The sequence below is a fragment of the Ambystoma mexicanum genome, chromosome 3q (assembly GCF_040938575.1).
Source record: "Ambystoma mexicanum isolate Mex_15411 chromosome 3q, UKY_AmexF1_1, whole genome shotgun sequence".
NCBI lineage: Eukaryota > Metazoa > Chordata > Amphibia > Caudata > Ambystomatidae > Ambystoma > Ambystoma mexicanum.
The window spans coordinates 336,200,177-336,212,453 of NC_090926.1; the positions used below are offsets into that span (position 1 = coordinate 336,200,177).

The window sequence follows — 12,277 nt, forward strand, 5'->3', positions numbered from 1 at the left end:
TTTCATAATAGCGATGACCAACCTGGTCTGGTCGCCAATCAACACCCATTCCCACCATTCATTCTTAGTCAAGGTTTCCCACATATGTCTAAATTCATCCAAAAAAAGGGATCTGATCTCTGATAAGGCATCACAATGCATTATTAAATGTTCCGGGGTCTCAATTGAAAGAGTCAATCTGCAGTACCAACAAGCTGCAGTATCCACCCCAGGCATTTTCCTTCTGCATTGGATTTCTCTAGTTTTTAAAATATTTAGGTGACATATAAGCAGAATGTCCGGGTATATTGGCGAGGGAAATTTCTTCAGATACCTTGGCAAATAATTAACCATCCCCGTATCCACCCGCACAAATTTCCATGATTTCATATCATTACATTGATCAACCGTGGAGATACAATCACTAATCAGCAATTTCTTCTTAGCCGCCATTGGGTTGTGCAGTAAAACCGTAAATACTATGCAGTAGAATTGGTACACGTAAAAGCATATTTCCACAAGCTACACATACACACTTGCTCCCTTTATCTGTCAGCTCCAAGACTATGGCACTCTCTACCCAAAATTAAGTCAGAGGGTTAACTTGTTAGCTTTCAGAAAGACTGTTAGTTTTAAACTGTATTTGTATTAAGGCAGTTTGCACTTACATTCTATCGATGTGTACTTCTTCAATGATGTGCACTGCTACGTAGGGGCATCCTTTTTCCGCTCCTTGGAAGGGCTGCTCCGAGACTTCTTGTGGGGCATCAATCGTTACAGACTTCCATTAGCAATTTTGTATCTACCCTACGACAAGGGCCAGATCTTGAAAGGTACTACCTGGTAGCGCAGCTCAGCCACGTAATTAAATGGCTAGCAGCTAGTCCAGCTCGGACACTGACCTACTACAACACCTAGTGGCTCCCATCAGACTGAAAGAAATACTGTGGATAAAACAGGAGGGCCCGAAAAACACACTCCACTAATGATAACACTGGGCAGGAAGGTCTGGAGGAGGGCGCATAACCTACTGAAACTGGCAAACCCCTACTCACTGGAGGTGCCGATAGTGGCTGACACATGCAAAGACACCACAGACATGGCAGTAGTAAGATAATGGGAAGAGATGGGGATATACACGTGGGGTAATATATATGAAGATGGGGTCTTCCGCGAATTCAATTCAATGCAAGAAAGGGAGGGGCTGCATAGCGGGCAATTCCTCTGGTACCGCAGAGTCCGGGAAATAGCCAAAGAAAGATGGGAGGGCTGGCCAGACGAACCACAGGAGAGTCCATTAATGACCCTGATGTATAATTTGAATGACGGCTGGAGGCCGACCTCTATGCTCTACTGTATGCTTATAGACACACCCAACGCCAAGGGACAGTGCTGAAAGAACAATGGGAGAGAGGCCTAGGTGCAAACATAACGGAGCAAGAATGGGAGAGAATACTGGGCTTCCCCAAGGCTGTATCAATGAACCAACGCTTCAAATTAATACAATTGAATGTGCTGTATCGCACATACATGACCCTGCACAGAATAGCTATGTTTAAAAAGGAAGCAAGTTCCCAATGCCTGTGGTGCAGCGGCGAGGATGCTGACATGCTACACATGTTCTGAGGGTGTGTGCGTGTGCGAAGTTTCTGAGCATGCATAGAGCAAGCATGCAAGGAGCTGGAATATGGAGGTGAGTGGTCAGTGAAAGAATGTCTGCTTTGTGCCTATCCCCGGATCAGCAAATACAAGCATGTGGTTAGGTTCATGGACCTGGAATGCATACAAGCCAAACGAACCATCGCCATGTCCTGGAAGCAGCTGCTGGGCCGCAATACGAAAAGTGGCGCAAGGAATTTGAAAGGTGGGCAGAGGCGGAGACCAAGGCGTGGGTAGAGGGAGCGAACAGGTCAGAAGCAGATGGTACGAATAAATGTGTGGCATGGAAAGCGCTGCTCTGGGACATGTTCCACCCGTTTGACGATAAGTCCCCATGCATGCACCAATTAGGACAAGGAAACACCTGAGATGTGCCCAATTAACCACTCCCCAACAACAAGTGACATTCCCCAATTGGGATACTAGAAGTGGGGGTCTGCCCCCCAAGTTATACATGCAGTGAAACTGGGTGGAAAAAAATGTGTTCTTTTGGGATTCAGTATTTTACTCTTCGAAAATATCACATAGATCCCTTGGAATTGAACTTTCAACATCAGGTGAAAAAGATGCATTGCAAGCTTCCCTTAGTAATGTGTGTACACTGGGCAAGACGACTTGTTTTAGGAAGCCCCTGGTGAGGCCTCCTTTGTCCCCCATCAAACTCTCCAACAGCATCAGAACACTTACCATTGTGTGCTTGGTGACCTTTGCCCTTGTTAGAGGCTCAGGCCTTTTCCACTAAACTGGGCAGCGGTTACCTGCCACACAATGGAATGAGCACTAATACTTCACTGGCACACAGCAGTCATTACTGACGTACCACAGCCAATCAGAATGTTTGGAATGTGGTCAATTACTTCTGAAATAGAGTGCATCCCAAGCATTCTGACTCTGCCTTTGCTTGGCTCCCGGCTGTCGTGTCCAATGCTCACTTACCTCTCAAATGAGGCTACATTTCTAGACGACTCCTCTTCGTGGTCCGTCATCACCATCAAATGCTTCCAGCAGCTTCTGCCCTTACTGTTATTTCACTACCGACATCAATAGTGAAAGATAGGCCCGAACACTTTAAACACTCTGGGCCTGATACACAGAGCCGTTTCCAATGGCATTGCGCCAAAAACATGTCTGCGCTTCAGGCCCTTTATGTTCATTGGACATCATTACGAGAAGTGGTAAAAATGGGGTCATTACCGGCATGGAGGTACTAGCGGGTCCGTGCTCGTTTGACGCCGCTAATAGCGGGTGATTATGAGTGCGCGAGCACACGCGAACCCCCATGCCGGTAATGGCCATACCACCATGGCGCTAAAGGCCCTCCAACTCCCCGATAGCGGCATCACGGGACCCGCCGATACCGCCTCCGCCTAGGAGGCACCCCTTAATACCGACCCGGTAATAACATCATGCTAATACTGGGCTCGTAATACTGGACCCGGAAGTAACGTCATCGCGTCGGAACGGGAAATGCGCTGGCGGCCATCTTTAAAAACACAATCCATTGCAATCCTCCCAAACCACCAGTTGTGTACAGGAGAGACAAGTGCCAATCTATTCAACATGTCTAAGGCTACCAGGAAATCAAACCCCCGCTTGCACAAGAAGGGCTTTTTACGGACGAAGAACTAAACATGTTGGCGGACACCCTTGCTGCCCATGCTGAGGAGATTAACCAGCACAACCTCAAAAGGGAAGTGCAGCAGAGAAAAAATTAGATTTGGGAGAAGGTAGCCCGCAAGGTCTCGGCAGTCGGCACCACCCCGCGGACAGTCAAAGACTGTAAGAAAAGGTGAGATGACCTCTGCCTCCGTGTACGATACATCCTGGCCAGCAATAGGAGGGAGGCCATGGCCACAGGCAGGGGTCCCCACTCACCCACAAAACTAATGCGCTGGGAGGAGACATGCAGTACCTTCATTCAGATGGAGTCCATCGAGGGCTTCGGGGAGATGGAGACGGGTGCCACAACATCTGCAGATGGAGGTGAGTGACCCTGCAGATCCCAGTGGGGGAAACCATGACGTAGCACAAGTGATCTGGAATAGAGTCTAGGCAAGGCAATGCATGTCCCAACACACACATCAACATATCCTTGTCCAGATGGAGGCCCGAACCCTGCCACACTGAAATGCATGCTGAGTGCCAATCCCGTTATCAACAGACAGCCAACACACACAGACCCTGCCCATGTAATAGATCACACAAACCCCAATACAACCGCATGCCACCTGCCATGCAGCAATCCTGAATTGAGCCGTCACGGCTAATGCCAAGATGCCCCCTTCATACTACCCTGTGTGACACACCTGTAAGATATGAATGCATGATGAATGAAATTCTCAACAGCACCATATAATGCATCTTGCATGTAACACCATCACTGATGCCCTGCATCTCTTCTACCCCCCCCAGGCACCGATGGAGAGGATGCCAGTGAGGAAACACCCACAGGGGCATCCACGTCCCGGCACAAGACAACTCACACAGGCAAGACCACCTCTGGGGCAGCCTCGCAGGCCACACCAAAGCCCAGGGCGAGTGCCCAGGCCATGGCCGCACATAAGGGCCCCACATCTATGCCTGAGACTGGGACCACAGAGCTGGCAACACCAGTGGAAGGCGAGGCCAGTGGCACACATTTGGCAGCAACAAGTTTGGTGGACGAGACAGCTGCCACTGCCCCACTGAGCGACATTGAAACTGCAGAGGAGGAGTATGTGGACAAGGATGGACTAACCCATGTGGCATGTCCACACTCCCCAAGCCCTGTGGCCACCCCCCAACCGCACACTCAGGCCACACCTACCAGCAGCATTGCAGATTCTTTGGTCCACGATTCAGACCTCAGCACCCCCCCCCCTACCCCTGAGCACAGCCCTGCCAATGCATGCCCGGTCGCAGCACCCTCAACCACTGCTGCTCCATCCAACCTTGAGGCATGGCTAGCAAGGGTGGAGGCTAGACAGGACTCAATGCTGGACCTTGTCTGACAATATGTTGTGGAGGGAGAGGACGTGAGGCGTGAGATTGCGCAGGCCATAGTGGCGAACACAGCCGCCATTAATGCCTCTGCGTTGATGATGTGAGACAGTCTGGGGGCTGTCACGCAGGTCCTCACCTCAATCCTGCTGCACATGCAGCAGCAGCAACCCGCACAAGCCGTGCCAATCACCACGGCTTCCAACCTATCCACCACACCCCCTTCCTCCACACCCGCTTCCTCTGCACCCTCCAGCCCTGTGCGTCCAACAAGACGGAATGCGAGGCAGTCAGAAATGCTGCCCCCGGACAAGAAAGCAAGGAAATAGTGTGGGACAACAATGGGAGTGGGTCAGATGGTGTCGGTGGTGTATAGGTGTATTAGGGGGAGTTCATTGGGGTGTGGGGTGTTCACTGGGGGGAATGGGGAGTTAATTGGGGGGGTATGGGGTGTTTTGGTGTTGCGGTGGGGGTGGGGGATAGCACATTTCTGTAGTTGTAATTAATACACCCGTTGTGTGAAAAATCATTTCATGCCTGGACATTGTTAATTTCGTGTGTATCCATTTTATTCATGACAGTGCACAGTGCCCAACTCCCCAGATACCCTGTGTGCATGTCCACATGGACCCAGTGCTCAGTGTAGCTCTGACACATATCCATCAACGTCCCTGTGGTTCAGAAGTATTCGTCAATCAGTGATTGGTGTACAGCACGGCCATCTTATGCATCACGTACTGGCAGGGGTGCTGCTTCTCCTCCGTCTTCATCCTCATCATCCACACCCGGTGCATGCATGTCAATGTCAGGTGGCAGTGGTACATTTCTCCGGATGCACATGTTGTGCAGCATGACACAGGCCATGGTGATCTTTGCCACCTTCTCAGGCCTATAAAGGAGTGCTCCACCAGACCTCCTTAGGCAGTGGAACCACGCCTTCAACAGGCCAAAGGTCTGCTCAATCACAACATGGGTACGGGTATGAACCCGATTGTACTCCTCTTCATGGCTGTTCCGCGGGTTCCACACAGGGTTAAGTAGTCACGACTTCAAGGGATATCCTCCATCACCTGCAAGCGAATACAAATAGGTCTGTATGAGTCACTCTGAGCTGCCACCTTCAGGATTCACAGCCATGGCCGCAGCAATTTGGTGTTGACATGCACATGTCCCTGTACGTATGGACAAATATTATTTAGATGCACATATGCAATATGGTGTGGTAGTCTGGATGGCGTTGTACAGATGATGCAGGGTGATTACTTGCATGCTGATGCGGATGTACTGTGGATGCAGGACGATGTTTTGCCTCCCATTATTGCTGTGTATACTACACTGTGCATGATCACACTAGCCACATTGGCACAGTTGCAATCATGTTTAGTCATGCATTGCTTGACATACCCATGGTGGCCAGGTTGTGCGTCTTACATGTTGTCATTGATATACGGCATTGGTCCAATGTGTGGCAGTGATGTGTCATGTTCGGGTTGGTAGGTTCAGGTCAGGAGTGTTTAGCTCTGCGTGCATTCTCCACTCACCGCCCATTCCCACCCTGGTGGCGTATGCATCCCCCCACCTCACGACCCCGATGCACTGCCATGGGCCAGTCAGGCAACTGACCAAGCAGCCAGGCACGTCATCCAGCATGTCGCTCCATGTGACGGGGTAGCGTGGAGTTACGCAGCACCATGGCATTGTAACTCTCACCTGATTCCCACAGAGGCGCTGACCCGTTCTGGACTGCTACCAATTCTTCTACAGTAAAGCGCAGGGCCTGGAAGATGGACTGGACAGGCCCCCCCCCCCCGAATCTCGTCTGTCTGGCTCGTAGGATAATTTTTCTGTAGGTGGGAAAGAGGGAGTTAATATCTGCTGGAAAGAGTATCTGCTCCCCCCTATCTCACCCTTCTAAATCCCCTTGTCGCTAGTTCGGTTTTTGTGGGCTCTCACCTTATTTTCTGTAAGGATGAGCCCTCCATCCTGCTTCTGGTGCAGGGGCGCGTTGATTCCAGTTACTTCACTGGGGTATTTAGTGGGCGCGATTCCTCTGGCTGTTCGATCCCACTTCAGGATTGCCGTAAAATGTAGTCTTTAGATTATATTAAATGTCTTTTCCACTTTGGGGCCGGGGTCTAGAAAAGGCAGAAAGGCCCTTCCGACCCGAATGGAGGATTGAGTTCAACCAAAATCTGGTAAGTCCTTAGGTGAGTATTCCCTCCTGTATCAAGTCCGATGCTCACCTTCTCCCCTTTTGCAGGAGCCTATTAGCTGCCGGCGTCGAAACCGCTGTTGTTCGTGGTAAGGCCTCGTAAAGGTAAGTGGAATAGGTGTGGCACCGGGTGAAGCGGAGCGCTTCTAATCGTGTCTTTCCCCTTTTTGCAGGTGCCGAGGTGCTGCAAGCTTTGTAGCCGTTTCTGCACGTGGCGCGGCCACGATAAGGTAAGAGAAAGCGGCGCTGCGGCGAGCGTTGTGGTGCGCTGCTAACCTTGTGCTTTTCTTTTGCAGGATTGTCGGAAAAAGGTTTCCCGAGTGCAGGATTCCGGTTAGTAAAGCTTTGGAAGCTTGTCTTTTCTCTCCTTTTGTCTTCCAGGTGTTCCAGGAGCTGCAGGCGTGTTAGGAGCCAGGATGCAGGAGCCGACTCGGTGAGCGCCCTGCTGCTGATGCAGAATAACACGAAGCACGTGAATTCCTTCGGGCGTGTTTTAAATAGCAGAGGAGTGCTTTCAGGTGAGTATCCTTCCTCCGGCCCCACCCAGGTAAGAAAAAGAGTTCCTGAAGAGGAAAAATAGTATCCTCCAAGCCTAAATGGCTGGAGACCTCAGCCAGACTGGATTGCTCTGGGTGAGTAAGCAGCATGGTCTGCCCCAGGTAAGTCCACCCAAGCATTATGACATGTTTTGACCAAATGAGCCTGGCGCCTATGGCGCCAGGACTGAAGCCTTTTATGAACCTGGCGCCAAAGGCGCCAGGACGTGGTCCAAAGAGCCCCAGTAGCGGTCTGCTGGATCCGGTGATGTGGGTGATAGGTCTGCTTACGGGGACGCTGGGCCTGGCCTGGCTCCCCGGGAGCAGCCATCATGACAGGCATCATGTGTAGATTCGGGATATTGGGTGATACAATGTATGATGATCTTGCTGGAGTCACATACCATCTGCACATTGATGGAGTGGTATTGCTTGCAATTGCGGTACACCGCCTCTAGGGCATGGGGGACTACCAATTCTACATGGGTGCAGTCGAGGGCACCAACATAATTGGGCATGCCTGCCAGTGCATGGAAGCCTATATTGGTGTTGGCTATCTCCTGGGCAGTCCGTGGTAGGGATATGTGGGTGCTAGCGTGCTTCAGGAGGGCATCCAGCACTTGGGTCAGCATGCATGAAAATAGTGGTTGTGAAATGCCATGCAGCTGGCCCACTGTGTGCTGGTAGGTGCCTGTGGCCAGGAAGTGGAGCACAGACACCACCTTTAGTAGCGGGGGGATGGCAGTGCGTATTTCTATGAGGCTGACGATGTTGTCATGTATCATGTCCACAATGGTGGTGATGGGGTCCCCGTCCAACCGTTACAGGGTGTGGATCTGCTCTGGGGTTAGATTGAATGGACTGGGTGTGATGCGAGGGATTGGTGGCTGTCTACGAGGTACTACTGGCTGCACTGGTGGTAATTGCTGGGCCTGTCTGACCCTCCTTCTCCTCCTGCGTCTCCTCTGTGCTACGTGTTGCTGTATCTGTAGTTGTTGTAGTTGGTGTTGTTGCTGTAGTTGTAACAGTATAGGCATGTGCTCCAGCCCCATGATTGCAACAGCTAGTGGTATCATTTTGGTGTGGGAAGGGGTGTGGTGTGTGGATGTACTCCTTTTGTAATGGAACAGGCTCCATTGACTCCACCTGTGGTGATTGTGTGCACCTGTGGCAGTTGCCTTGACTGCAGGTTGCTGTTTACGGGTGGTCCGCGATGCCTGTATGGCCGCCATCGTGCAGGCCCTAATTACCACCTTCGGGATGCCGGTAATTGGAGGCTCGCGTGCGTTGTGAGGTCCTCCTATTACCGGCATCCCGGTATTTACTCCGCGAAGGGTCGCATGTACGCGCACATGCCGGTATTAAGGGGCACGGTACGGGCGGTGGCGGTATTGGCGGATTGTCGGGTCGTAATGGCTCAGACCCGTTAACGATGCCGGTAATACCATTCCGCCATCCTATTTTCATTACCTCCATTCTCGTAATGAAGCCCATAGTCATTTGCACGGTGTAATCTTGGCTTGTGATTGTTTCCATTTTTTCACCCTATTTTTCACTGTCCCACACAGTGTCAGAGGGAGAAAACTGTGGGCTAAAAGGCATTGCAGCCCTAAGGAGGGATCATCACGGCTCAAGATGATGCTCTTCCTATATGTATAGCCAGAGGCAAATGGGTTATGCATTTTCATGCGATAATGACTCCTTCTTCAGTCTATCATTCTGACTTACTTTGCAATCATGGCTGGGTGGGCGCATAGGTTGTGGTGAAGTCACAGCATGGGGTGCAATTGTCTGTGCAGTAAAAGGAGTCTCAGAGGAAAGAGTGCGAAAGAGGGGGAATTCCTGTAACATAATGTTGTCACATAAGGGATTTACTGAGTGAATAAAGCCTGCAACTAACATACAAGCACATCATGTCTGTCTTCATTGGAGTTGGGTGGTCCCACAGAAGGAGTACAGAGAGAACCAAGTAGCAAGAGACCCCTCAACAGTGGATACCATTTAAAGATTATTTTTTCTTTGAACAGTATGGGCCTCATTACGACCCTGCCGCTAATGGGTTAACGGCGCCGTAAAAGGCTGCGGCGCCGTTAACCCATTAGCGCCTAATTACGAGGTCCCTTTGCGGGGACCCGACCTTAATGGCTGGTCTAGACCAGCCGTTAAAGTAGGGACCCGCAAAGGGACCTTCACGGTAAAGTATGGTACCGCAATTTGCGGTACCGTACTTAGCGGCTTCGCCATTCCCATTATGCCCATGGGGCAAAAATGGGAATGGGGAAGGGCCATGGGGCGGTATTTCCCCATTTCCCCATGGCGGACGTTACTATACCGGCACCAACCATGGTGCTAATAGCGCCATGGTTTAGCGCTGTATCGTAATGAGGGCCAATGTGTTTTATTTCAATTTTAACATGTTAATCACTTACAAAGGAACACAGAAATATACACCTACGTACATGTTTTCAAGCAAATGTTGAATTTTAAACTTAATATCTTTTCTATACATATGTACATTTAGAGTAACAATCACTTTTTTTCAATACCCAAGTATGGAAATCTTAAAATATATCCTAATACATAGTTGGTCCTTGTTCTCATGCCATTTAGAAAATGATAAGTGTCTGTGGTGTGTCACCCCTTCCTGGGAGCATGGCATCTCCAGGGCTCGTGCTATGGTCACATGGTGTTGACCATGTGACTAATATAATAAGAGGGATGAGCCAGTTCCGGCTCGTCCGTTGATACCATGGAGCTCTGCCTGCTGTGTCTGTGATTGCAGCAGCGTGATGTTGGCGCTGCTTAGCAGGCAGAAGGCCTGCTTTTGCAGGGCCCTCCACCTGGACTGTGCCCCTGCTGGGCAACGCTGTGCCTGATGGTCTCCCGCCATGTCCATAGAGCCCCCGCAGAGCCCCTGCTGGGCAACCCTGCGTAGGGACACCGGTGCCCCTGCTGGGCAACGCGACATTGTCTCTGGTGTCGGCCTGGGTTCCCCCAGGCCGTGGAAGAGCCTGTGTGCTCAGCTGATTGCAGGCCAGGACATAACATTGGCGACAAGGAGGTTGGCCATGTGTCCTGCTGTGAATGCGGCATCCGCCGCTGTTGGAAGAGCGCCCGTGACAGCTGTGGCTGTCCGGCTTCTTTGCTGGGCCCCGCAAGGGTTCTGTGTGGTGCTCTGTGAGGGGGCGCTGCCACAAGGCTGGCGCAAAGGAAAATGAGGGTGCCCCCTCCCTCCGCAAGCAAGCAGCTGATGAACACTGCACGGCTCTGATGCGTGGAGCAAGGAAATGGCTGGTTGCGTCACGTGTCAGACTCATGCGGGGGCTAGAGAGGAATAAGAGGTGCCCCATGACAAGGGGGTATCGGCATGACACTTGCAGTGCCGTCAGAGCCCCCATTGTGATCCTGGGCCAGCCGGCAGTGAACGGGTGTGTGTTCTGGAGCACACTGGGGAAAATAAATGTATATGAGGGTGCGCGTCAGTGTGAGCACCCTCGTCGTGGCTCCCGGCCCATCAGCTGTCACGCAAAGTTGCTCCGGTGTCGGTGTGGCAAGGGGTGGTACTGCATGTACATCCCAGGCCTCTGGTGGTGAAATAAAGTGTAGAGCTCCATGCAGGCGCAAGAACAGTAAAAGGTATGGGTCATCCAAAACAATCCCTGGCCAGCTGGTGATTAGTTGTAAGGGTGGAAAAAAATGCAAATGGCCTTCCTAACATCCCAGGCCGCTGGTGGCGAATTAGGCAAGCTGCCGATCAGAGCTCTTAAAATAGAGGCCCTGCAGTGTATCATCGATCCTGCGCTGCTGGGCAGGGAACGATGATGTGCTCCGGCCTGTAGAGAAATGGAAAGTAAAGCACTCCATAGCAGTGCTGTGAAGCTAAATGGTACACTCTACACCGGGCATTAAGGAGGGAATGTAGAAAGCCCACTGAAGACCCAGGGCCCATCGGCGGTGATTTGGAAAAGATAATGAAGGTGCGTGTACAAACTGCACCCCCCCCCCATACAAGAGTTGGGGGAAAACTGCACCCCCCCCCATACAAGAGTTGGGGGAAGGTAAAATGGAAGTGGAACTAGTGGAGAGTTGCAGCACCACGTGAGTGCTTGTGCGCCCTCCACTGTAGCAAAGTGAAACACTGTTGCCTGGGGGAGACCTCCAGGCACTGCTGCTTGCCCCCACCGTCTATGGAACAGGCCGATGTGGCCCCTGATGCTCCCCAGGTGCGGCTTTGCCGACCCTTCCCCACCATCTATGGACTAGGTCGATGTGGCCCCTGGTACCCCAGGTGCGGCTTTGCTGGCCCCTGAACTGTGAACTGGACTGTCCTGAATGGATGTCAATGGAAGTCAGACTGGTATCCTGCGGACCCGCAATTGCGTAATATGGACTCAGAAGCCATCCAGGACATAACAGTGTCCACATTTCTCTTACAATAAAACATTTGAGTATTTACATGTTATTTTAAAATGTCAGAAATCATAAGGGTTCATTCAACATGTGTCACTTTCTATACACCTATTATATACATATTATAGTGCAGCGTTCACCTCACTATAGTTAAATTGAGTATCAAGTGTCATAGGAAACCCAAAAAATGAATTGCTAATAACATTTGACTCGTATGAGGGGTTATTGCGTCTAGTAGTTTTTAAAATATTTCATGGAGAAGGGGGTGCCCATCTTCTCCCAAAATTATAGTGATATGGTTGCAGCAGAGAGGTTTTTCAGAAATGAAAAAGCTGCCATTCATTTTCGCTCCATGCGAGAGATATTCGCAAAAATTCAGGGTTATCTGAAAAGAAAAGGTTGGGGATTTGGGGGGGTCCAGAGACAAAATGTAGAGCTTGAACATTTTCGCAAATAGTGCACTATTTTTTGCATTTTGTTTATGGCAGAAAACTGAATCGGA

At 50.8% G+C, this 12,277-nt stretch overlaps 1 protein-coding gene across 1 annotated transcript in view; it reads right to left on the minus strand.

Annotated features, from left to right (window-relative positions):
* The window catches only part of ITK (IL2 inducible T cell kinase), a 496,552-nt gene that overhangs the window by 422,297 nt on the left and 61,978 nt on the right, over positions 1 to 12,277 (minus strand). The window lies entirely within an intron of this gene.